The 11,862-nt window shown below is 33.5% G+C and overlaps 1 long non-coding RNA gene across 1 annotated transcript; it reads left to right on the top strand.

The window, feature by feature from the left end:
* Window positions 1-1,253: 1,253 nt before the first annotated feature.
* On the top strand, window positions 1,254-8,550 carry LOC139425783 (uncharacterized). The gene is made up of 3 exons (XR_011636927.1): window positions 1,254-1,305; window positions 3,608-3,643; window positions 8,400-8,550. It is a non-coding gene; the product is annotated as an uncharacterized lncRNA (long non-coding RNA).
* Window positions 8,551-11,862: the final 3,312 nt, after the last annotated feature.

Genomic DNA, 11,862 nt, shown 5'->3' with positions numbered 1-11,862 from the left:
CAGATAGATCATAAGTACTAAGATGGTAAATCTCAGGTTATAAGGCAACTCTACATGCAAGGTTGGTACGCTACCACTAGCTCGCCGCTATTTTATTCATTCTTTCTTTGTCGAAACGTGTCAGCAGATTAAATCAACATGTGTGATATTATCGTATTCTTCAAGAAAAATATCTTCATGAACCGTACAGTACCGTTTATCTCTTATGTGAAAATTCAGGTAGTTATAGGTATTTTACTTATGTCACATTATAGCTGCTCAATGGGCAATTAATTGGCGACGGTCAGGGAAACATCCCTGAGGATGATCCGAAGACCTGAAACCGCAATTTCGATCCTCTGTAGAGGGGGTTTAACGATCAGTTCACTGCTGGACTATTACCAGGTGATACTGTACAGCTTTATTGTTTTAACGTGACTGAAACCTGTTTGACCATGTTTATGTTCGTGTATTAATTGTAGAAATTAGACGATATATAATATAAATTCTACGATCGAATAAATTAGACGATATATTATATAAATATAGAATATTTATTATATCAATCATAATATTAGCGTATTATAATAATTCGACCCAATGATTAGACACACTGTTGTTTTTAATAATGACATGTTTTGCACGAGTTTGCATGCAATACTCTTACATTTAAACAAGCATGGAATGGGTTTTTAATTAAGAGATTTTTTATATACTTCTTATTTGTATTTATTTTTAACGTATTGCATTACAATGTTAACCCACTGATACACAAACATAAACAAGTGCAAAACGCGTGAAAACAATAAAGCTGTATAGAGTATCACCTGATCATTAAGATTTTACATAGAATCTTAGAGTGCGTCTAAGAATTTGGAAAGAGACTGTATATTGGATCAACCGTGCTGGAAGCTAGTCATATGATCCTGCATTTAAGTGGTTCAGAATCCACCCTTAGGTAATGCACTCAATGGTTTTAGAAGTGGAGAGAAATCTGTAAAAGGTTGCGTGGGCCGGGGATAACTCTACCCTTATCTGTCGTCTGGACTCATTGGAGCAGTGTAGTGAGCAAGCGTTGTCTCAGTATCGTAATGTCTTATAGATGAATCCAAAACTGTCGCCTATAGCCCATTAGAGAAGGTTTAGTACGACGTTAACAGCCGAGTTCATGCTAGTAATCTCTTACAGTTTTTAAATTTAATGGGTGGTTTAATAATACTAATCTGCTTTAATAATTTTATTCTTAAATATTATTAAAAAAAGTTTTTCCTTTCTTTGCAGCTTCTACATTGTATCATTCATGAGCTTACCACCTCTTCTGAACATGTAAGTAAGATTAAAAGAATTCTTAGATTTGAAGGACACTTCGATAGGAGCGAATTAACAGCTTCCGTTACCAATTTTTTTAAAGGAAAAAAATGCAAAAAATCACCACATTTTTTAATTTCATTAATAAATATCAGGAACTAAAACGAAACATCATACTCAAGTTGTCAGTACTCAATGTGTCAGAAATATTTAATTGACCATCAGTTTACTATCCCAAATGATCTAGGGCAAAAGTGAAAAAAGTCAAATATCAGTCTTTGAATAGGTTCATATCTTCATAATGTGCATTACTTTCACTTTCGCTCGCTAACGCCATTTTTTTACTCCATTTATTGCTATGTAAATTTATTCAACATCGCATATACAATTGTACAAAACACGCCTGCAGTCCCACAAATAGCAAAACTCCCAAACAAGTATTGTGAACTGCAGTTTATTATTATTTGTTATTTTGCTTCCAACCGAATAAAAACGTGATAAAAAAAAGCGAATTCTGCTATGCCCGAGTTTACTCGGGGTAGTAAATATTTGCAATATATATACAAACCCGAGTTAACTCGGGATAATCAGGGAAGCGGTTAAGTGTGCTGGGTCTGTGATTGGCTGAACATTTCCCGAAAATGAACAAAAAAGATTTTTTTATGTAAATTTAACATGGAGTGATTCAATCTAAAATCTTATAGATCCGTTTTGTTGTTAAAAAGATTGATCTCCAATATTAAAATTCATTTTTATTTTAACTTTATTTTGAAGGGAGTTGTTAACCGCTTCCCTGATTATGACGAGTTATCTCGGGATAATCAGGGAAGCAATATTTGCAAATATTGCAAATATTTATCATCCCGAAAAAACTCGGGTTTAGCCAAATTTGACAGTACTTCATGTTTTATCACGTTTTTACTCGGTTCATTTGGGAGTTTTGATCTTGGACTGCACACCTGTTTTGTGCAATTTTATGTACGATGGTTGCAGAATTTACAAAGAAAAAAGGGTAAATAAAAATGGCGTATCCCTTCACTAGTGTTTGGAAGTTCTCCCTTGCTTTAAGAACTATCATGCAAAGACTCATATTTCATTTTTTTTTCATTTTCCCGAGATATAGTAAACTGATTTTAAATAAAAAGGTTTCTTACTCGTAAAAAAAAAAGTTCAAATTTCAAATTAAAACATTATGTTTTGCTTTAGTCCCTTGTATTTATTAATAAAATAAAGAAATATGTTGATTTTTTGAATTTTTTTTTAGGTAAGGGAAAAATTGGTAAGGAAAGTGGTTAAAAACCCACTCTAATCAGTATAAAAAAAAATGAGGTGCTGGTCTGAGCCATTGCATATATTTTGCTTCGCAGTCCATGAGAATCAAAATATTGACATTCAAAAGAATAGCTTCTTTTTTTAACTAGATACGATTTTTCAGGACAGTTTTAAAACGTAACGTTAAAATATTTTAAAAAGAAATGAGTTTCAGAAAAATTAAATTATTTTCTTGTACGAAAAATTTGACGAAACAGTTTTCAAAGAGCCTATTTTATGATTTATTAAAAGATCAGTACTTAATAAAAAAAAATTTATTTGCTAAATTTAAATTGTTTGCTCTTGTTAAGATACAGTGAGTAGCTATCAACCAAGTCAGCTGCCATCTATGAAAAGGTACCCCACCATAGAATCTAGTTAACATGCCTTACATACTAGTGAATTGGAATTATATTTTTGTAGTGGTAAATACACTACAGTACTCCCCCACCAGAATTATAGTTGTGATAGAAATCTATGAACGGATACTACCAGTTGATTCATTGCTGTTTTGTGAGAAGACGGGAGAGTTGTATTAAGATCACGGTCGTGGTCGCTCCTGTGCTGCCTTTAGCTGTCGAGTGTATACATTGTACCATGTGTGTGTGATCGAGACTGAGAAGCAACAGCGTGAGAAGGACAATGTCGCAACTGTTCAATGTGGACTATCCATCGAAGTATCGAAGTTCAAATCGAAGTGGGCGTTACTGTTAAGATACGCAAGTTCATTTCAAAGTGGGAGTTTCTGTCAAGGTAAGCGTGTTCACATCACGTCCGGGTCACCAATCTGGGAAGTGAGTAGTACTGTCATCTATGATTAGGTACCCCACCATTGAATAGAGTTTGTCTTACATGCTAGTGATTTGGAATTGTATTTTTGTAATGGTAAATACACGACAAAGCTACCTTTAAAAAAATAATGAAATACATTTATATGTCACCACAAAGTTTTATCTTTTTTCTTATGAGCTATGTTTTTCCAATTGTTTTTTTCTTCTTTTTAATTTAGGGCGAAGAGTATAAAATTCGACTCCAGAAATGTCATGTAAGTATGCTTGCATTTTAATAAGTAAATATCTTTTAGCAGGTTCGCTTTTTTTTTATCGGGTGTGATTCTTTAAAGACGACACGAATCCCTTTTTAGTTGTCAGTTTAATTCAATGGGAATTGAGATTCAATTGAGATTTAATGGCCCAAGGTTCAAAAAGGACACTTTTGTCTTTGATGCACAGTGGGCCAGCATCCAAGTTTCGATTTAAAAATAAATTAAAATTTGGACGTTTTTTATTTAGGGGTTTTTATGTGCAGGTAAATTGAATTCATAGTTGAAATTTTGAAATACACTAATAATACCAACAAAAAAAAAATGACGGCTGAAATATGGCGAGGAAAAATAAAAAAAATAATATAGTACGTTTAAATAATTAAATATAGCAATGAAAATATAATAATTTTCGTAATTTTATATTAAAAATGAAAAGCCAATTATATTTCCGAAGTAATATTACAAAATAACGCAAAAACATTTAAAAAAACATAATTTTTGTTTTTCGGTATATCTAGTCTACCTTTGTAATACGGGCAAAATGGGGCAGGTTTTTTCAAACGAAGAAACTTCAAAGAAGACAACAAAAAAAAAGTTTAGCTAATTGGAGCTTTTTGGAACTAAGTTTCAAAAGTCATTCAAACATTGCGAAATGTCGAATGATAAGATGTAAACCATAAGTTTGTCAAGAGCATTAACTAATCCAACACATTGAAAAATTGTGCTATAACTTCAGACTAATTACTCTGATAAAAATGTAACAGTAAGGTAAAATTCCTATATATATTTCTGAAATAAAATTTAAAAGTTACTTATTAAAAAAAATTTAACATATTTTTAATTACATTTTACTCTCGTCAGTTCAAAAAGTGAATTATAATGTTTGGAATGATGAATACTTAATATGGGCTATATTAAAACTGCCTTCACATATTTTAATTGAAAATTTAATTTTTGACTTTTGGTCAAAGATTATGGTCTTTTGTCCACAGTGCGTTGCTATGGCGGCTGCTGCTGTTTTTCTTTTTCTTTTCTCTAGCAGGCATTTTTAATGTATTTACATAAAAATAATTTAAAGTATTTTTATATTTTTTTCCATTATGAACGTATAATGACTGGCTCGACGGTGATTTCAATATAAATATAAATACTGAATAGGGAAAAGTATTTTGAAGCACGTACATAGGCAGGATCAAACCGAGCAACAAACATCAATGGAGACAGTTTTTGCAACCCATGATTTGAAATGTTTAACGGAGTCCTTCCAGAAAAAAAAAATTGACCCATGGGTAACCTGTGATCGTAATCAGGCGATCACAACTTTTTTTGTTGATTTTGTTTTTTAAGTTTCTTTTAGTTCTCAGTTTTCTTAGTATATTAAAACTACAGAAAACTCGATACCAAATAATACAGATCATAAAACTCTGCCTCGATTGAGTATATCGATATCGTTTAAAAATATTAGTTAGTTAGTTACGTAAAGTTAAAACTTTGTTTTTGCTAATTTTTTTCTGAAAAACATGCTAAATCATTTCTTTTTATTTTTGGATTACATAATCATTCCTACACTGTGCAGTGCAAATAATTATGTTGCCGCGCAATTTTGAAGCAAAAATAGAAAAATTCATATATTTTTTTAAAAATAAATTTGCAATGAGTAGTTTTTTATAAGGAAGTGCTAAATAAATAAAAATAAAAATTTGAATTGTTTTCACTTGCGTCGCTTTTTTCTATTATTCGGCAGTATATTGCTGGAGCACTTTTCACATAGCATGATTCAATAAACATTAAAGATACAGAGTCTGTTGTTGTTACACACATCAATACCAGCAAGCAACCTATGTTTATATTTATATCCATCGTTGAACAGCCGATCCAATTTTAGGTTTAAGACTACTAATTACTTCAACTGACTTAGGTTACTTCAACTCCGTAGCCTTGTAATTTTGAACCAATCTGGAAGACAGGGAAACTCCAGTAAACTCCTGGAAGAAACTCCTGGATCAGTACCCCAAGATTTTGTTATGGGAACATGGACGACTTTGTGACTCGACAGATTTAACGTGCATCAGACACCCCTTACCACACGGGGAGTCTTCAGCTGGCTGGGATCTAACCCACGAACATGGGCCCAGTACCCAACAACCAGTCTATCCCGGCCCCAAGCATCCTATGTGAGACCAAGCGAATTTAAGGCAGAAGGGTACGTTTCTTATTTTCAGTGGTACCATCTACGGCCTAGAATACGATTTTATCCACTCGCACATCACAGCCCGTTTTGCAGGGAGGACCCATTCATTCATTCACAGACAGTCATTTTAACCTGAACCAGAGAACGATCCATCTCCTATTAAGAACCTCCAGAGGTATTGATAGGTACTTGGTGGACTTTGTGGCCCCGACATATTAAACGTGCACCAATCAACATTTAATACATGGAGATTCTTCGGGTGGCAGCATTTGATCTCACGAACACGAGTCCAACATCATACCGACCAGGTTGTCCCGAGGCCGGTATAGCACTGGTTGGTAGGGCAATGAGCCCAAATCCAAGAGTTCGTGGGTTTGATCCCCACCAGCCGAAGCCTCCCCGTGTAGTAAATGGTGACTGATGCTCGTTAAATCTCTCGAGTCGCAAAGTCCTCCATGTTCCCATAACAAATCAATACCTCTGGGAGTACTGATCCAGGAGTTTCAGTGTCTTCTGGATTGGGTTCAAAGTTACAAGGCTACGGAGTTGAACATCAGCAGTCGTAAACCTAAAATTGGGTCGGCTGTTCAACGACGGATATAAAATATAAACATACCAGATACCAAATCTTTTAATGACATTTAGGTTGAAAAAGAGCACACAAAAAAAAGTTTGCTTTTCATCTATGTATGGTTAACTGTTGTAAGTTTGTAACAGTTGAACCTGATGGTTAAGCTTTGCCGGCTTTTAGCCAGTGCTCTCTAGGCTTATTATGTAAATAGCGCGAAAAGAAAAGCCACAGTTTTGTGAAGACGAAAAGAGCTTGTGACCTAATTTTTATTGTTTGAAAAGTTACTGCATAGTTGTAATGTCGAGACTCGTTAAAAAAAATTTAAAATCAATAGTTTATGCTGAAGAAGAAAAATCACACTGAATTGGCGATTTAAAGAAATAAATATTCATTTTTTTTTAAAATTTTTAGGCGTTTTTGTCCATTTCAAAGCCCATTCAGATAACGTAGTTTTTCGAAACTCTTTCACCAAAGAAATTTAAAAAAAAAGCAACAGTGCAAATGCCCTACACTTGAAGCAATTTTAAACCACATATACCGTCTTGCGGAGAAGAATTATCTGAACTTTAGAACGGACAAATGACTTAAATATTTTAAAAGTTATTACTTTTTTTTTTTAAATCTCCAATTTGGCAACATTTTTCCCCCCAGATGGAAATTATCAAAATCACTGCATTATTCTCAGTTTTAGCAAGTTTTTATAAGCCCAGAAAATGCGGTATTGCGTTAAACTTTTAAATAATAAACGTTTAGGCCACATATAGTTTTCATTTTCACAAAACTGTGACTTTTCTCCATATAGACTGTAGTGTATCTACCACTACAAAAATATAGTTCCAATTAACCAGAATATAAGACATGTTAACTAGATTCTATAGAAAAGACGGGCAGAACTTGACTCAATAGTCATTGTTTTAAACTTACAGAAGTTATAAAGTTATACAGAAGTTATAAGCATAGTGTTCGACAAATACCATCATTTCACAAAATTTGACGAAAGTTATGTATTAAATTTGACGAAGTATTTGCAGACCATGCAGAGGCAGCATTGTTTTTCCAAGTCAAGCAGCGTTGAAGTGATGTATCTAGCAGTGAAAAATAGATTCTAACAAAACTATAGTTTTTACTCTACATTTATATGCTATAGCATTTTCAAAATGAGTATATAGGGAGCTGACTACATTGTGGCAAAATGGATCCTACCAATCATGAATAATTGCTACAAACAAACAACAATTATAATTCGCTGATGTATGCATTAGCGCTAATATCTGTATTTAGAGCACGAGACTCTTAATATCGGGGTCGTGGGCTCGATTCCCAGTTTGGGCGTTTGTTTTGCGTATGAGCGTGGAGTTAGTAGAGTAGGTAGCATATGGCAAAGAAATATGTAGACCGAGGGCTCCGGAGTTCGATCCCGGTCTAGGGTCAATCTGGAGCCATGATGGCTCAAGGGATAGAGCGTTCGCCTTCCAATGAGTTGAACCGGGTTCGAAATCAAGCGATGGCTGGTCGATACGAATCCGCATCCACCTTGCACCGACCACAGTGCTGACGTGAAATATCCTCAGTGGTAGACGAATCATGGGTTAAATTACTCCTGCGGTCAGGCTAACCGCGAGAGTTTCTCGGGGTCTTCCTCTCCATGTGAAGCAAATGCGGGTTAGTTCCATAGAAAAAAAGTCCTTTACGAAGGCAAATTTCGCCCATTGCTTACAATATCTAGGAGTTTTCCTTGTCTTCTGGATTGTGTTCAAAATGACAAGGCTACGGAGTTGAATATTAGTAGTCGTAAACCCAAAATCGGGTCGGCTGTTCAACGACGTATATAAAATAAAAATAAAAAATTAAAATGGCAACAGAGAACAACTTGACCAAGAATTACTAACTAAGCAGAAATAAAAATTTCCTTGGACGGAGTAAAATATTTTTTTAATAAATATCATTTTGTTGTTTAATTATTATTAATATCTTTTTTCTATTTTTTTTTTCAGGATTGCCTTATTGCTCTGAAAGAAATAATATTAAATGAAAAAAATCAAAATTGAGAAACAGCATTAAAATGTACAAAATCGAAATTTTATGCATTTTCATTTGTTAAAAATGATTTTAAATGCTTGTAATCTGCAACTTACAATAAAATTATGAATCTCTGTGCTAGCTTATGAATTTTATATTTGTTGCATTTAAAAAAGGAAATGGATCATATACATTTTTGATTTTTGACGATTAGATGTTCGCATTATAATTGTACACAGAGAAGGAAATTCTGGTACAATTAACGCACTGCCAGTGTCCTTTCTGGTAATCAATAAAACTGCAATTCTGATGGCAATAAAAACCTAAATTGACTATTCATAAATGCTGGGATTGCCTGGTCGGTAAGGCGCTGGGCTCATGTCTAAGAGTTCGTGGGTTCGAATTCCACCTCCTGAAAACTCCCCGTGTAGTAAATGGTGACTGATGCACGTTAAATCTGTCAAGTCGCAAAGTCCTCCATGTTCCCATAACAAATCAATGCCTCTGGGGGTACTGGATTGGAGATCGATCGTTCTCTGATTCAGGTCAATATAACGATCTGTGGATGAATGAATGTATGTATGAATGGGTTCGCCCTATAAATGGATGTGACGTATGGGTGTGACAGAAGTCGAATTCTTGGCCATAGATGGCGCCACTGGAATGGCGCTAGATGGCCCTCTGCCTAAANTATTTTTATATGAAGATACTTGGTTTAATTCAAAAACAACCCAATTAAAATTAAAGTAACTTCACTGCATTATTTTTGTTTTGTTTCATATATAAACTTTTGTTATAGTAACAATAAATAATCCTTAATAACTTTGCCACTTTTATAAGCTCTCGAACGTAAGAAATAATTTTAAAAAAATAGATAAATTAATAAGATCTGAAAAATTAACGATACTAATTATTTATTTTTCTTCAAAACGTTTACGAATGTTACGTAGGGCGAAATGTTTCAAATAATAGATGTAGAAGGAAGTCATGCAGTTTTCTACTTTTTTTGGGGGGGGGGGGTAAACCTTGCAATAGGGGAAGATTAGTTCGTTGTATTTCTGCCCAACAGCCAAAAAGACAATACCACCACATATTTAGTTAAAAATACAAAACTTAAAAAGCAATTTTAAACGAGTAAATGGTTTTTATGCTAACAACTCAAGACTGGTACTGTAAGGTGAAAAAAAAAATTTTTTTTTTAAATAAGTTTGTATATATCCTATAATCACTATATTATTGTACAGTTCATATTATTAGACGAGCTATAAGATTCTATGCAAAATCTTAATTATCAGGTGATACTATAGTTTTTACTCGGATGAAGCATGTTTGGACTTGTTTATGTTCGTGTATCAATATGTTAACATTGTAATGCAATACGTTAAAAATAAATACAACTAGGGAGTATATAAAAAAATCCCCTGAATAAAAACCCATTACATGTGTGTTTAAATATAAAAGTATTGCGTATAAACTCGTGCAAATCGTGTCATTATTAGAAAAACTACATTGCATCTAATAATTGGATCTAATTAATATAATATACTAATATAATGCCTGATGTTATAAATATTCTATGTTTATATAATACATCGTCTAATTAACCCTATCGTCAAATTTATATTATATAGAGCCTAATTTAACCAATTGATACACTAACGTGAACAAGTACAAACCGGTTTCAGTTACACAGAAATAATAAAGCTATATCAGCTGATAATTAAGATTTTACATCGAATCTTATAGGGCGTCTAATAATTTGACTGTAAGTCTCGATTGATTATGATAGGCTACAAGTTTTATTTTATTTTGTAATTGTCGCTGTTATCCGTTCAATACTCTTAAGAGGGCCGGGATAGCCTGGTCGGTAGGGCGCTGGGCCCATATCCAAGAGGTCGTGGGTTCGATCCTCGCCGGCCGAAGACTCCCCGTGTAGTAAATGGTGACTGATGCACGTTAAATCTGTCGAGTCTCAAAGTCCTCCATGTTCCCACAATAAATCAATACCTCTGGGGGTACTGATCCAGGAGTTTCCTTGTCTTCTGGATTGGTTCAAAATTACAAGGCTACGGAGTTGAACGTAAGTAGTCGTAAACCCATGAAATTGGGTCGGCTGTTCAACGACGGTTATAAAATAAAATACTCTTAAGAAGCGTCGGTTGTGAGAATTTTTTGCTATGAAACATTTGATTTGAAGCCCCACTTCTAGGCGTTAGAGGAAAATGTTTTTCGCGTCATTCTGTTTGTATCTTTCAAACATAAAAACTGTAATTTTTTCTGATAAAGAATAGTTTACTACTTGAAGTAACAAAGCCCTAAACTTAATGACATTTTCAGGTAAAGTTGTCCTCTTTACCTATGACGGTAGCCGTACTTCAAAAGAGGGTTGCGTGCTTTCATTCATTAGAAAGTTTTGTGAAAAGAAACGAAATTGATGATTTCGCCATTTTTTTCATGGAGATTTTGTTTAGAAGGATAATGCATTAAGTATGCATTTGTTAGGATAATGCATTAAGTGTTACGAATTCTTTATTTTATTCTTTATACTTTTTTAGAAGCAATTTTTTACAGGAGGGAATGTGAAACCTTGGATTTCTATCTATACTGTATTTTCATTTCCAGCTTTTATTTACATTTCTTTTTTTCCAGGATGTAATAATTCAAATAAATTGTGAGTTTTGTGAGACATTTGCCTATAAATATAACTTTTCAGAACAAATACAGTCCCTGGAAAAATTATTAGACACATTATAATATTCTTTGTAAAATCTTAATTATCAGATTATACTATTCAGCTTTATTAGTTTTACGCGACACAAACCGGTTTATATTTGTTTACGTCCGTGTATCAATTGGTTGACACTGTAATGCAATACGTTAAAGATAAATACAAATAGAAAGTGTATAAAAAATCTTTTTCATAAAAACCCATTACATGTATGTTTAAGTATAAAAGTATGGCCTATAAACTCGTGCAAAACATGCAATTATTAAAGCACTACAGTGCGTCTAATAATTACGTCCAATTATGTATTATAATATACGAGGGCTGAAAGATTTGGACCACCCCTCAATACAGACCAGATTTTTCGCTAAGTGATTTTCATCTTTTCCGATGTTTCAAGCACCATCATTTTGGGGGCAACTAGTGTAACAATGACGAAGACGTGAAAAACGGTTGCCTCTTGGTTATCAGAGAAGGCGGCAAGTTACTTTGAAGAGGGTATTCTAAATCTAGTTGTAAGGTATGATAAGTGCTTAAACAAAGTTGACAACTGTTTTGAAAAAAAAAGAGAAACGTATGTAGAATCAAAAAATAAATTTGCATCATGAAAATTTTCTTTCATTTCGTTTTTATTTTTAAACGGCCCTTATTTAAAAAATAGCCCTCTTACTAATATAATGCTTGATGTAGAAAATATTCTAAATATATTTATA

Source organism: Parasteatoda tepidariorum, chromosome 6 (genome assembly GCF_043381705.1).
Source record: "Parasteatoda tepidariorum isolate YZ-2023 chromosome 6, CAS_Ptep_4.0, whole genome shotgun sequence".
In the NCBI taxonomy this organism is placed as follows: domain Eukaryota; kingdom Metazoa; phylum Arthropoda; class Arachnida; order Araneae; family Theridiidae; genus Parasteatoda; species Parasteatoda tepidariorum.
The sequence above is the reverse complement of the archived record's forward strand: the minus strand, read 5'-3'. Positions and strand labels throughout refer to the sequence as shown.